At 41.7% G+C, this 12482-nt stretch overlaps 2 protein-coding genes across 9 annotated transcripts in view; both read left to right on the top strand.

The window, feature by feature from the left end:
• RPS6KA5 (ribosomal protein S6 kinase A5) overlaps window positions 1–12482 on the top strand; it is a 669794-nt gene that overhangs the window by 267074 nt on the left and 390238 nt on the right. The window lies entirely within an intron of this gene.
• Window positions 1–12482, top strand: part of TTC7B (tetratricopeptide repeat domain 7B) — a 330755-nt gene that overhangs the window by 81578 nt on the left and 236695 nt on the right. The gene's annotated exons all lie outside the window — the stretch shown is intronic.

Below are 12482 nucleotides of genomic sequence, written 5' to 3'. Positions count from 1 at the left end.
AGTGACCAGTGTTTTACCTTGTGCCCTTTTAATATTTAACTCCAAAATTACTTGAATGTGTATTTTACTTTGCCCCAGCCTTGTCAAGTTTATAAGAATTCAGTCTAAGACCTTTTCACTTAAAAAGGTTTCAGTAGTCATTGTTTTCATGTTAGGGTTATATGAATATCGATGCTAGGCAATTAGGAAAATTGGATGAATGTGCCTGTTTATCTTACAACAAGGCTTTGTTACAGATAAAACTATAGATGACGACAGGTCTCAAATCGAGGTGATGCAGAATTTGCAAAATTCAAGTGTTGCTTTCTTTGTAACATTTGTTTTGTGTTTTGTGTTTTGTCTTTGCGTGTAGGCTTGGGCGAGAGTATGCTGATGTTGTAGTGTAATGGGGTCCTTTGCCTTCTGCTTCTTCATGAAGCAAAGGTAATTACAAAATTGTATGAAATCTTTAAATGTCGGTTGTGTCACTAGATTCTAATCTGGCATTGCTTCTAAGTTAGTTCCAATTAACATGTTATCAGAATTACCTGATGAAGCATATTCACTTAAAAACCTGAATAAATACATATGCATAAGCAGCAAAGAATCCTGTGGCACCTTAAAGACTAACAAACGTTTTAGAACATGAGCTTTCGTGGGAGAATACCCACTTCCTCATGCATCTGAGGAAGTGGGTATTCACCCACGAAAGCTCATGCTCCAAAACGTCTGTTAGTCTATAAGGTGCCACAGGATTCTTTGCTGCTTTTACAGATCCAGACTAACACGGCTACCCTCTGATACTGTACATATGCATAATATTTTTAAGAAATCACTCCAGCTCCAATAAATAATAATAATCCTGTAGCTCTGAAAAATCTATTGCATAAACAGAGAAACTTGTTGCTTGATTCAGTCCTCTGCTCTGGACTGTTTTTTCCTGCATATCTTGGAAACTCACGGTCAGGTTTTCTAATGTGCTGAACGTTACCGAGAATCAGGCTCTCACTTGTTTTTATCTTTATTTATGTATGTGTCAGTCACAAACAGTTGGCAAATATAAAAAGACTTTTACAGCTATTGAAGGAGCTAGACCCTGTCCTCTGATACCTGGTGTGCATTGTTGCTTACTTGGGCAAAACACTCTTATTTAAATTAGACCTATTGATCCAATTAACTGTCTCTTTCCTCAGCTGCTGTACCCAGATTTTCTTTTAAAAAGAAAAGTATACATTCTTGTACAGAAACCAGTGAAGATCTTATAGGCATGCATTTTCTTGTAAGAAAAAAGATAAAGTATTGCAACCTTAGAAGTCTAAATGCTAAGTGCTAGGATTTAGAAAATACATGGAAAAACCATTATCTATCAAAAATTTATGAAACCATATTTCATGAATGATTTTGCAATCTTTATTAAGACAGAAATTCCAAATTAATGTTTTCTTCCCAAAAGGTGTAGAAGAATTGAGTTAGGATGGGCAACCTATATTGACCAATGCAATCCTAGGATGCACCAGGCGAGATAATTCCACTACAGATAGAGAAGTGTAATTACCATTATACCAGGAACTTGTGAGACCTCATCCAGAATGCTATGTGCAGATATTTAAGAAAGATGAATTCAAAGTGGAACAGGCACAGAGAAGGGCTACTACGATGATCAGAGGAATGGAAAACTATGTCTTAGGAGAGGAGACTCAAGGAGCTTGACTTGTTTAGCCTAATCAAAGGAAGGCTGAGGGTCGATATGATTGCTCTCTATACATCAGAGGGATGAATACCAGGAATTGGGCGAAGAGTTATTTAAGTTAAGCATCAGTGTTGACATTGGAACAAATGGCTAGAAACTGGCCACACACAAATTTAGGTTTGAAATTACATGAAGATTTCTAATCATCAGAGGCATGAAGTTCTAGAACAGCCTTCCAAGGGGTGCAGTGGGGGCAAAAAACCTAACTGGCTTCAAAACTGAGCTTAATAATAAGTTTGTGGAGGGGATTCAGAGATTCATAGACTCTCTAGGACTGGAAGGGACCTCGAGAGGTCATCGAGTCCAGTCCCTTGCCCTCATGGCAGGACCAAATACTGTCTAGATCATCCCTGATAGACATTTATCTAACCTACTCTTAAATATCTCCAGAGATGGAGATTCCACAGTCTCCCTAGGCAATTTATTCCAGTGTTTAACTATCCTGACAGTTAGGAACTTTTTCCTAATGTCCAACCTAAATCTCCTTTGCTGCACTTTAAGCCCATTGCTTCTTGTTCTATCATTAGAGGCTAAGGTGAACAAGTTTTCTCCCTCCTCCTGATGACACCCTTTTAGATACCTGAAGACTGCTATCATGTCCCCTCTCAGTCTTCTCTTTTCCAAACTAAATAAACCCAATTCTTCAGCCTTCCTTCATAGGTCATGTTCTCAAGACCTTTAATCATTCTTGTTGCTCTTCTCTGGACCCTCTCCAATTTCTCCACATCTTTCTTGAACTGCGGTGCCCATAACTGGACACAATACTCCAGTTGAGGCCTAACCAGCACAGATTAGAGCGGAAGAATGACTTCTCGTGTCTTGTTTACAACACACCTGTTAATGCATCCCAGAATCACGTTTGCAGTTTTTTTCAACAGTATCACACTGTTGACTCATATTTAGCTTGTGGTCCACTATGACCCCTAGATCTCTTTCTGCCATACTCCTTCCTAGACATTCTCTTCCCATTCTGTATGTGTGAAACTGATTGTTCCTTCCTAAGTAGAGCACTTTGCATTTGTCTTTATTGAACTTCATCCGGTTTACCTCAGACCATTTCTCCAATTTGTCCAGATCATTTTTGAATTTTGACCATGGTATGATGAAATTGCCTACAATGGCATGTGACCCATTAGCAACTGTTGGTAGCAGATATCCCCAATAGCCGGAGAGGGGCATTAGATGAGAAGGGCTCTGAGTTACCTCGGAGAATTCTTTCCCGGGTGTCTGGCTGATAGGTCTTGCTGACATGCTGAGAGACCAACTGATTTGCCATATTTGAGATCAGGAAGGAATTTTCCCCCAGGTCAAATTGGCAGAGACCCTAGGGGGTTTTCATCTTCCTCTTCCTCATGGGGCATGCATGGGTCACTTGCAGGTTTAATCTAGAGTAAATCATGGATTCTCTGTAACTTGAAGTCTTTAAAACATGATTTGAGGACTACTCAGCCAGAAGTTATGGGAGTGGGAGGATGAAGTGGTGTGGTCTGCAGTATGCAGAAGGTCAGACTAGATGGTCACAATGGTCCCTTCTGGTCTTAAAATGTAAGTCTGTGTTTAAATCAGAGACAGTGAGGAGTTTCTACTGTGTGATAAAATGAGAAACAAGGAAGAAAGAAATAGTTCTGATTTTAAACAGAAATGTTGTGGGGGATTTTTAGTATTTACAAAAATACATTTAAAATAACTTTCTGTCTGGCTACACAACTTCCATTTGGTCTCCGGTTGCTCTGTTGTAGTCTCAAATTGGAGAAAAAATGTAGTTCAGAGTCCTTTGCTATGAAGACAACAAAAGCTATGAATGTAGGTACTTTATCTGAAATCTTTAATATTAGTATTTTAATAAAGCAGTTATTTTCAAGTGAAATGCTTTTGGAAAGAAAATGAATACATGAAAAACTTCAGGTTTTAATAGTTGTCTGACCAATGATTTGTTTTACTTTGCATTAATGTTTTGTGAGAAACTTGCTTTCAAAGTCTCATACTGTAATAAATGTTACTTGTGAAAGAGATCCAAAATACATAGAAAAATACTAGCAAGGCGCATGCACACCCCAACAGATGTTTGTGGTTGGACTCCTTCATCATTTGCATACCCCACAAACACAACTGGTGAAACTAGGCTCATCTAATCAGTTAGTAGCATTACCCAGAGTCCAGAGAAAAGTCTTGTTGCACTGTCCAGGAGTATTCCACATGGAAGGTTCAGACTCAATCAAAATCTCTGTCCCAGTTTCCCTGCTTCTTCAGGTAGTGAGTAAATTGTGCCAAGTCTGTATCCAGCACAGTATATGTTTCCTACTATGCTGATGCAACAACACTGATGGCACTGGAGGCTGGGAAGCCAAATTCCATCCAGTCCCCATCCATTCCTGCCCAAGTGATGGAAATAGCTGTCCAGAGCCTCCTGCAGTGTTACGTATGATGCACTCCCTTTTGCCACTGCACAAGCCAGGTAACAATTTGGCCCTTAGTTAGAACTATTGATTATGCTATGTAATGTATAATACAATAATAAAATCAAATTAACATGATCACTAACTAGTTGATTTTGGGAAGACGTTTCTTATTGCCTTATGCCGCAGTTCAGCCAAATGTTTAAATGTATGCTTATTAGGGCTGACAAACGATTTAAAAAATTATTGCGATTTATTGTGTGATTAAATAATAGAATACTATTTATTTAAATATTTTTCAATATTTTCTACATTTTCAAATATATTGATTTCAATTACAAAACAGAATACAAAGTGTACAGTGCTCACTTTATATTTATTGCAAATATTTGCACTGTAAAAAACAAAAAAAATAGTATTTTTCAATTCACCTAATGCAAGTACCGCAGTTCAATCTCTTTATCATGAAAGTTTAACTTACAAATGTAGAATTATGTACCAAAAAACCCTGCATTCAAAAATAAGTGTAAAACTTTAGAACCTACAAGTCCACTCAGTTCTTCTTCTTGTTCAGCCAATCGCTAAGACAAACAAGTTTGTTTACATTTCCAAAAGTAATGCTGCCTGCTTCTTGTTTACAGTGTCACGTGAAAGTGAAAATAGACATCTGCATGGCACTGTTGTAGCCAGAGTCACAAGATATATACATGCCGGTTAGTCTAAAGATTCATATGTCCCTTGATGCTTCATCCGCCATTCCAGAGAACATGTCCATGCTGATAACAGGTTCTGCTTGATAACAATCCAGAGCAGCCTGGACCAATGGATGTTCATTTTCATCATCTGAGTCAGATGTCACCAGCAGAAGACTGATTTTCTTTTTTGGTGGTTCGGGTTCTGTAGTTTCCGCATCAGAGTGTTGCTCCTTTAAGATGTCTGAAAGCATGCTCCACACCTCATCCCTCGCAGATTTTGAAACACGTTTCAGATTCTTAAATCTTGGGTTAAGTGCTGTAGCTATCATTAGAAATTTCACATTGGTATTTTCTTTACATTTTGTCAAATTTGCAGTGAAAATGTTCTTAAAATCAACAACATGCTGGGTCGTCATCCGAGACTGCTATAACATGAAATATATAGCAGAATATGGGTAAAATAGAGCAGGAGACAAACAGTTCTCCCCTAAGGAGTTCAGTCACAAATTTAATTAATGCATTATTATTTTAACGAGCTTCATCAGCATGGAAGCATGTCCTCTGGAATGATGACTGAAGCATGAAGAGGCTTATGGATCTTTAGCGCATCTGCCACGTAAATATCTTGCAACACCAGCTACCTCAGTGCCCTGTGAATGCCTGTTCTCTCTTTCAGGTGCATTGTAATTAAGAAGTGGGCAGCATTATCTCCTATAAATGTAAACAAACTTGTTTCTCTTAGCAATTGGCTGAACAGAAAGTAGGAATGAGTGGACTTGTAGGCTCTAAAATTTTACACTGTTTTGTTTTTGAGTGAAGTTATGTAACCAAAAATACCAATATTAGTATGTTGCACTTTCATGATAGAGATTGCACTACAGTACTTTTATGAAGTGAATTGAAAAATACTATTTCTTTTGTTTACAAATATTTGCTCTGTAAAAATAATCAAAAATAATACAAAGTGAGCACTGTACACTTTTTATTCTGTATTGTAACTGAAATAGATTATATTTGAAAATGTATAAAAAACATCCAAAAATATTTAATAAATTTCAATTGGTATTCTATTATTTAACAGTGCGATTAATTTTTTTTAGTTTAATCACATGAGTTAGCTGTGATTTGTTGACAGCCCTAATGCTTATGTTCCATTTAAGCATGTTCTTAAGTGTATTCCTGGATTGGGGCATGAATAGTACTTGAAAAGGGTTGGTGCTTAAAAAGTGTTAAATAGTGGATTTTTCTAGTAATCCCCCTGGACTTGCCACTGAGTGAGACCCTACAAGAAAAGATCAGTTCTCTTTGATTTTTGATTTCCTTACATTTCAGGATTAACTTTTGTTTTAATTCTAAGTAGACCAAGCATCAGCGATGGAAGATGGTGTGAATAATTCAAAATCCATGTCCTACAGTTTTATAAAATTCCAGTGATTTCAGTGGAAACTTTTCCTACAGTCTTTACTCTGGTACTTGCTCTGTGCTTTTAATTCCTTTCCTCATCCATGCATTATGGAATCATAGAAATGTAGGTCTTAGCAGGACTTCGAAAGATCATCTAACCCCACTGTTATGCTGGGTGGGGCAGGACCAAGTATACCTAACCATCGCTGGCAGGTGTTTGTCTGACCTGTTCTTAAAAACTTCAAATGATTTCACAAACTCCCTTGGTAACTTGTTCCATTGCTTAATTATCCATATAGTTAGAAGGAACAGGAATACTTGTGGCACCTTAGAGACTAATTCTAAGGTGCCGCAAGTACTCCTGTTCCTCTTTGCGGATACAGACTAACACGGCTGCTACTCTGAAACCTGTCATATAGTTAGAAGTGTTTTTAAATATCTAATCTAAGGGTATGTCTACACTGGCAAGGTTCTGCGCCACAAGTTATACCACTTTTATTAAAACACTGGAATTAAACTGCTGTTGTGTGTCCACACTGTGCTCCTTGTGACGCTGGAGTGCATCCACATTAGCAGCTCTTGCAACGGCAAAGACAGCAGTGCATTGTGGTATCTATCCAACTGTGCAACTGGCCGCAGGGTGCTTTGGGAAGGGATTTTAATGACTCATGGGGCATGCCCAGTGTCACATGATGCAGGTTTCCCAGTCCCATTGTTCCATGGGCATCCTTCTACATTGCCAGCAGCTTTTCAACTGAAGTGTGTGGGTATGGGGTTTGGGGAGAGAGACAGTGTGTTTTGGGTGACAGTGTGTGTCAGCATGCTGTCTTGTAAGTTCAGACAGCAGCAGAAGCAACCAGTCCTTGAGGGGAGGGGGAAACTCTGACATCAACTCCCATCTCCCTCCCTGGACAGCAATCACAGGACGCACGCACACACACCCACCCCTCTCTCTGTGTTCAACAACACGAGCATTCCACATTAATGGTTTGCTTTGTGTCCTGGAGCAGATCAGCAAGCATGCAAGGACTGTCAGAAAGGGTGCTTTGAAAGGGGAGAGGTGCATGTCTCCAGGGCAGCCGAGCTCAAAACAATGAGCAGAGTGGTCACTTGAGGTATTATGGGACCCCGCTCCAGAGACCAATTACAGCGCGGAAAGCAATCAAGTGTTCACACTGGGAATAGAGCGCTGGAGCCTCTGTGCAAATAGCCTTATGACTCTCATCGAGGTGTTTATTTGCAGACCCATAATGGAGCCCCCTCCTGAACCCCTCATTTCTGGTCTCATTCCAGATCCCGTACCCCCTCCTGCACCCCAGCTCCCTGCCTCAGCCAAGAGCCCACTCCCACACACTGAACCCCTCAGCACCATCCCCCGTCCTCCACCCCAAACTCCTCATCCCTGACTGCACCCCAGAGCCTGCACCCATAGCCAAAACCCCACACCCCTACCCCAGCCCAGTGAGAATGCGTGAGTGGGTGGTGGGGCCTCAGACAAGGGGCAGGCAGGGGCTTGGCTTTGGGGCAGGGGGCATGTGATAAATAAAGGGGGGGAGGGTAGCTCCCTTTGATGGACACCCAGCTAACCAGTTAGCTGTAAAATCCCTCTTGGTAGCTGTTCTTTACTTGCTTTACTTGTAAAGGGTTAAAAAGTCCCCCAGGTAAAGAAAAAAAAAAAGCAAGTACCTGAACAAAAAGGCCAATGGGAAGGCTAGAAGTTTTTAAAATGGGAAAAGAAACTTTCCCTTTTTATGTGGTTGCTGTCTCTGGGCTGCAGACACACGGAGCAGCAATGCTATGTAAGGCTTGAACCAGGTATGAAAATTCATCTTCCATACCTAGAAGAAATTATTTGGATAGGGAATGTTTAGTTAGACACAATCAGGTTTATATTTTATTTTGGCTTGTGGATCTCCTCTGTGCCTAAGTCCAGGTGCTTTTGTTTGCTTGTAACCTTTAAGCTGAACCCCCAAGAAAGCTATTTTGGGTGCTTAATTTTTGGAATTGTTCTTTTAAAATCTATCAAAAGCCTAAGTTCCAAATGTATTTTCTTTCTTTTTATTGTTAATAAAATTTACCTTTTTTAAGAACAGGGTTGGATTTTTGGTGTCCTAAGAGGTTTGTGCATAACATAGTGAAAGCATCCTGATTCATTAGTAACTTAGATTGGTTAATAACTAAATCATACAGAGTTTTAATATCATGCGCTACAAAGAGCCGCAAGAGACAGATTATAGAGCCACTTGTGGCTCGTGAGCCTTAGTCTAAGTATCACTGATCTAAACGATATTTCTCTAATTTGCTTATGAGAATGTTGTATGAAACTGTTAAAAACCTTACTAAAATCAAGATATATCATGTCTGCACCTTCCCCCCATCCGGTTGACCATTAACCCTGTCAAAGGAGGAAATGAGATTAGTTAGGCATGATTTGTTCTTGACAAATCTATACTACTTGTTCGAGAAAGGTCCCTGTGGGTGCTCCAATCCAGATGATGATGCGTCCCTATGCCTTTGGTTAGAGAGTTTTGCAGCAGTGTCCATATGGGTCAGGCGCACATGGTGCCTGCCTTGCTTGCTGTTGGTGCTTTATATAGCTCACATGTGACCTGGACGCCTCAGTTCCTTCTCAACTGTCCCCGGCCTGAGACCTCGCTCTGCAGTCCTGTTGAAAGCTTTTGTTTCTACTAGATAAGTTTAGATAAATTAGTGAGTTAGGATAGTTTAGATACATTGTTTCAGTTATTAGAGTTATGTCCCCTACTGGGGGGAGGACAGGAAGTGGGGAAAGATTTTATTTCTCCATCCCTTAGTACAGTTAATGTTAAGTTAGGAAAATGTCTGGTTCACCAGCATTTAAAATATGCACAACATGCAGAGAGGCGATGCCTGTGTCAGATGGACACACTCAATGTGTTCTGTTATGTAGGGGAAGCTCACATTCCTCAGAAATGTGACCACTATAACAAACTGAAAGCTAGGGCACGCATGGATAGAGATCTGAGACTGAAACTCATCTTGATGGAGAAGTCATTAAGACCAGCCTCTGACCTGGGGCAGAAGCCCTCTTCCTGGTACAAGTCACCAGTCTCTTCAAGGTCCTCGAAGACCAGAAAATCTGCAAAAAAAAAAAAAAAAAAAAAAAAAAATGGCCATCCTCTATGCTTCATAAAGAGCAGACCAAGACAAAATAGTCACCAACTAAATTGCTCTCACTTGTGCTGGCTGCACCACGGATCAGTACCTGTGACACTCTAGGCACCTCCTGCACCCTCTGCATGATGGCCACCGCCAGAATCCAGCGCTCCGATGCGATGTCTAACGGCTCTAAGTTGTCCGTCTCCACCACAGTACCGTCGACAGCACTAAAGGAGACAGCACTGACAGCCGCTCCTATTTCTGTGCCACAGCCCAATGCTGCTAGTGCAATGGCGCTGACACAAACTGCACTGGCACTGACTCAGTACACTGCACTCCCAGCGCAATTGGCACTTCACTCTTCAGCACTGAGGCTCTCGGCGCCACGTCACTTTATGCACCAAAGTATCGGTTGGTCTCCTTGACCCCTGAGTCCCCTCTCTTGGGCACTAATGTGTCACCGGGACCAGCGGTACCACAGCAAACAGTTATCTCCAATAGCATCACAGTTCTTGAGTGATGACGACAATGAGGAGGTTGAAGGGGTATTCTCCCCTCACCATTCCTCCTCGATCAGGATGCCTATGGCTACTGGACCACTACGATCACGGTGCAGATATGCACACCACATGCCACCATGGTACGGTCACCCATGGATGGGACTTCCCTTGTCACTAGCCATACTGGAATCCCTGGGGGCTTACAGAAAGCACTGCAGCAGGTGCCCCAGCCCATGTTGGGGAGACACCAGATCCCCACCTCCACCCTCGAAGACCGTAGTCACCAAAACAAGAGATGAATCCATGGCACAGCAGGAAGAGGACACTGCTCCTGACACCTCACCAATAAACAACAATTCATCCTCCTCACAGGTCAAGGCTATTATGCCTCCACCCCAACCACCGCTGATGACTTTACCCACTTTCAAGATTTATTCAGAAGAGTGACCAATGAGCTCAAAATTGCTCTGGAGGAAGTGCCAGAAACTCAGTGTGAGCTAACAGATATCTTACAGACATCTTCCTCCTCAAAGAGAGTATTGCCAATCAATGGCGCTATCATGGAATCTGCCAAGACAGTACGGCAAACTCCAGCTACCATATCTCCAACCTGCAAAAGGGAGACAGAAAATATTACATTCCCTCGAAGGGATTAGAATTTTTATTCACGCACCCACCACCCAACTCGCTGGTAGTGGAAGCAGCCAACCAGAGGGGCAAACAGCACTTTTGGTCCAGACCCTTCTATAAAGATAGTAAGAGGTTGGACCTGTTTGGCTGCAAAATATATTCTTCTTCGACACTTCAGTTCAGCATGATAAATTACCACGGCACTGCTTGCCAAATACGACCACAGAAACTATGGAAAGTTTATGGACTTTATTAATGAGATTCTGGAGGAAGAGACAACAATTTACATCATTGGTCTCCGAAGGACAAATGATTTCATGCATGGCTCTACAGGCCTGACTAGACATTACTGACACCACATCTACTGCTACAGCTGTGGTCATGCGACAAGTTTCTTGATTTAATTCTTCAGTATTCCCACGGAAATACAGAATATAGTCGAAGATCTCCCCTTCGAATGAGAAGAATTGTTTGCAGCCAAAATCAATGAGATACTGCACACTGTGAAGGACTCGCAGGCAACTGTCTAGTCCCTCTGCATTCATACTCCTGCCACAAAAAGGAGACAATACAGGTATCAACCATATCAGAGGAATAAATAGTATACAGACAGCAACACCAGAGGCCTTATGAATAACACCAACAATGACAAAGATCACAGTGGCACCAACCTCCACCACCACCAGCATCTCAACCTCCTTCCTCTAAGCAACAAATTTGAAGGCTTCGCCGAGGATCTGGAAGACCTCTCCCACATTCCAGTGCCTACCCTATCCATCCATCTATTTGGAAACCGTTTGCTCCCAGTCCCATGGACAAATGGGCCCTAGAAGTATCCCTATAGGCTACACCCTTCCTTTACTATCTATACGCCCCCCCATCCCTCTTCAGGGACCCCTCTCATGAACATTTGCTACACCAAGAGGTAGATCATCTACAATTAGGGACAGCGGAAATTGTTCCTGTGCAACATATGGGGAAGGGGTTTTATTTCCACTACTTTTTAATGTAAAAGAAAAATGAGGGATAGTGATCCATCCTTGAGCTCAGGCGACTGAGCCAGTTCATAAGAAAGCAGCTGTTCAAGATGGTCGCCTTAACAACAATAATACCAGCACTGGAGCAGGGGGACTGGCTTTCAGCCCTCAACCTGAGGGATGCTGATTTTTATGTTACAATACACCCTACCTACAGGTGTTTTCTGAGATTTACATTGGACACAGACCACTATCGATACAAGATTTTACCTTTCGGCCTGTGAACAGCCTCTCATGTTTTCTCAAAAATCCTCAGTGGTAATGGCACACGTGAGAGAACAAGGAATAATAATATTCCCTTACCTGGACAACTGTCTCTTGAAGTCACACACTCCATCAGATGCCATTTGCTCTACCCAAACGATTATAGATTGCTTTCAGAGTCTCAGTCTACAAGTAAATGAAAATAAATCAACAACAGAACCAGCTCAACCGTTAGAATTCTTCAGTGCTTACCTCGAGTCGGTGGCAGCGAAAGCATCACTTCCACAAGACAGATTCGACACGATAAAGACATTCATCCACAGTGTGGTACAGCCCATGCATACCTAAAACTTTTGGGCCACATGGCCTCATGCACATTTGTGGTCAAACAGGAGCGCCTGCACATGCGTTGCCTACAAGGAGGGCTAGCAACTGTCTACAGACCAAACAAACAAAGGTTAAACATACGATTAACGATGCCCCTCAAGGTTAAGGAACTACTAACTGGTGGACTTAACCATACAACCTGTGCTCGGGGATCCCATTTACACAAGATCCTCCATCACTTCTGATCACAACAAATGCCGCCCTCATAAAGTGGGGCGCACATGTGCAACATTGCACAATTCCTGGATTATGGTCCACAGCCGAGACAAGACTACACATAAACCTGGTAGACCTTCATTCCGTCTGCAATGCCTACCTCCACTTCCTACCATTCATAAGAGACCAAAACATAAGAGTAATGA

Source organism: Gopherus flavomarginatus, chromosome 5 (genome assembly GCF_025201925.1).
Source record: "Gopherus flavomarginatus isolate rGopFla2 chromosome 5, rGopFla2.mat.asm, whole genome shotgun sequence".
In the NCBI taxonomy this organism is placed as follows: domain Eukaryota; kingdom Metazoa; phylum Chordata; order Testudines; family Testudinidae; genus Gopherus; species Gopherus flavomarginatus.
The sequence above is the reverse complement of the archived record's forward strand: the minus strand, read 5'-3'. Positions and strand labels throughout refer to the sequence as shown.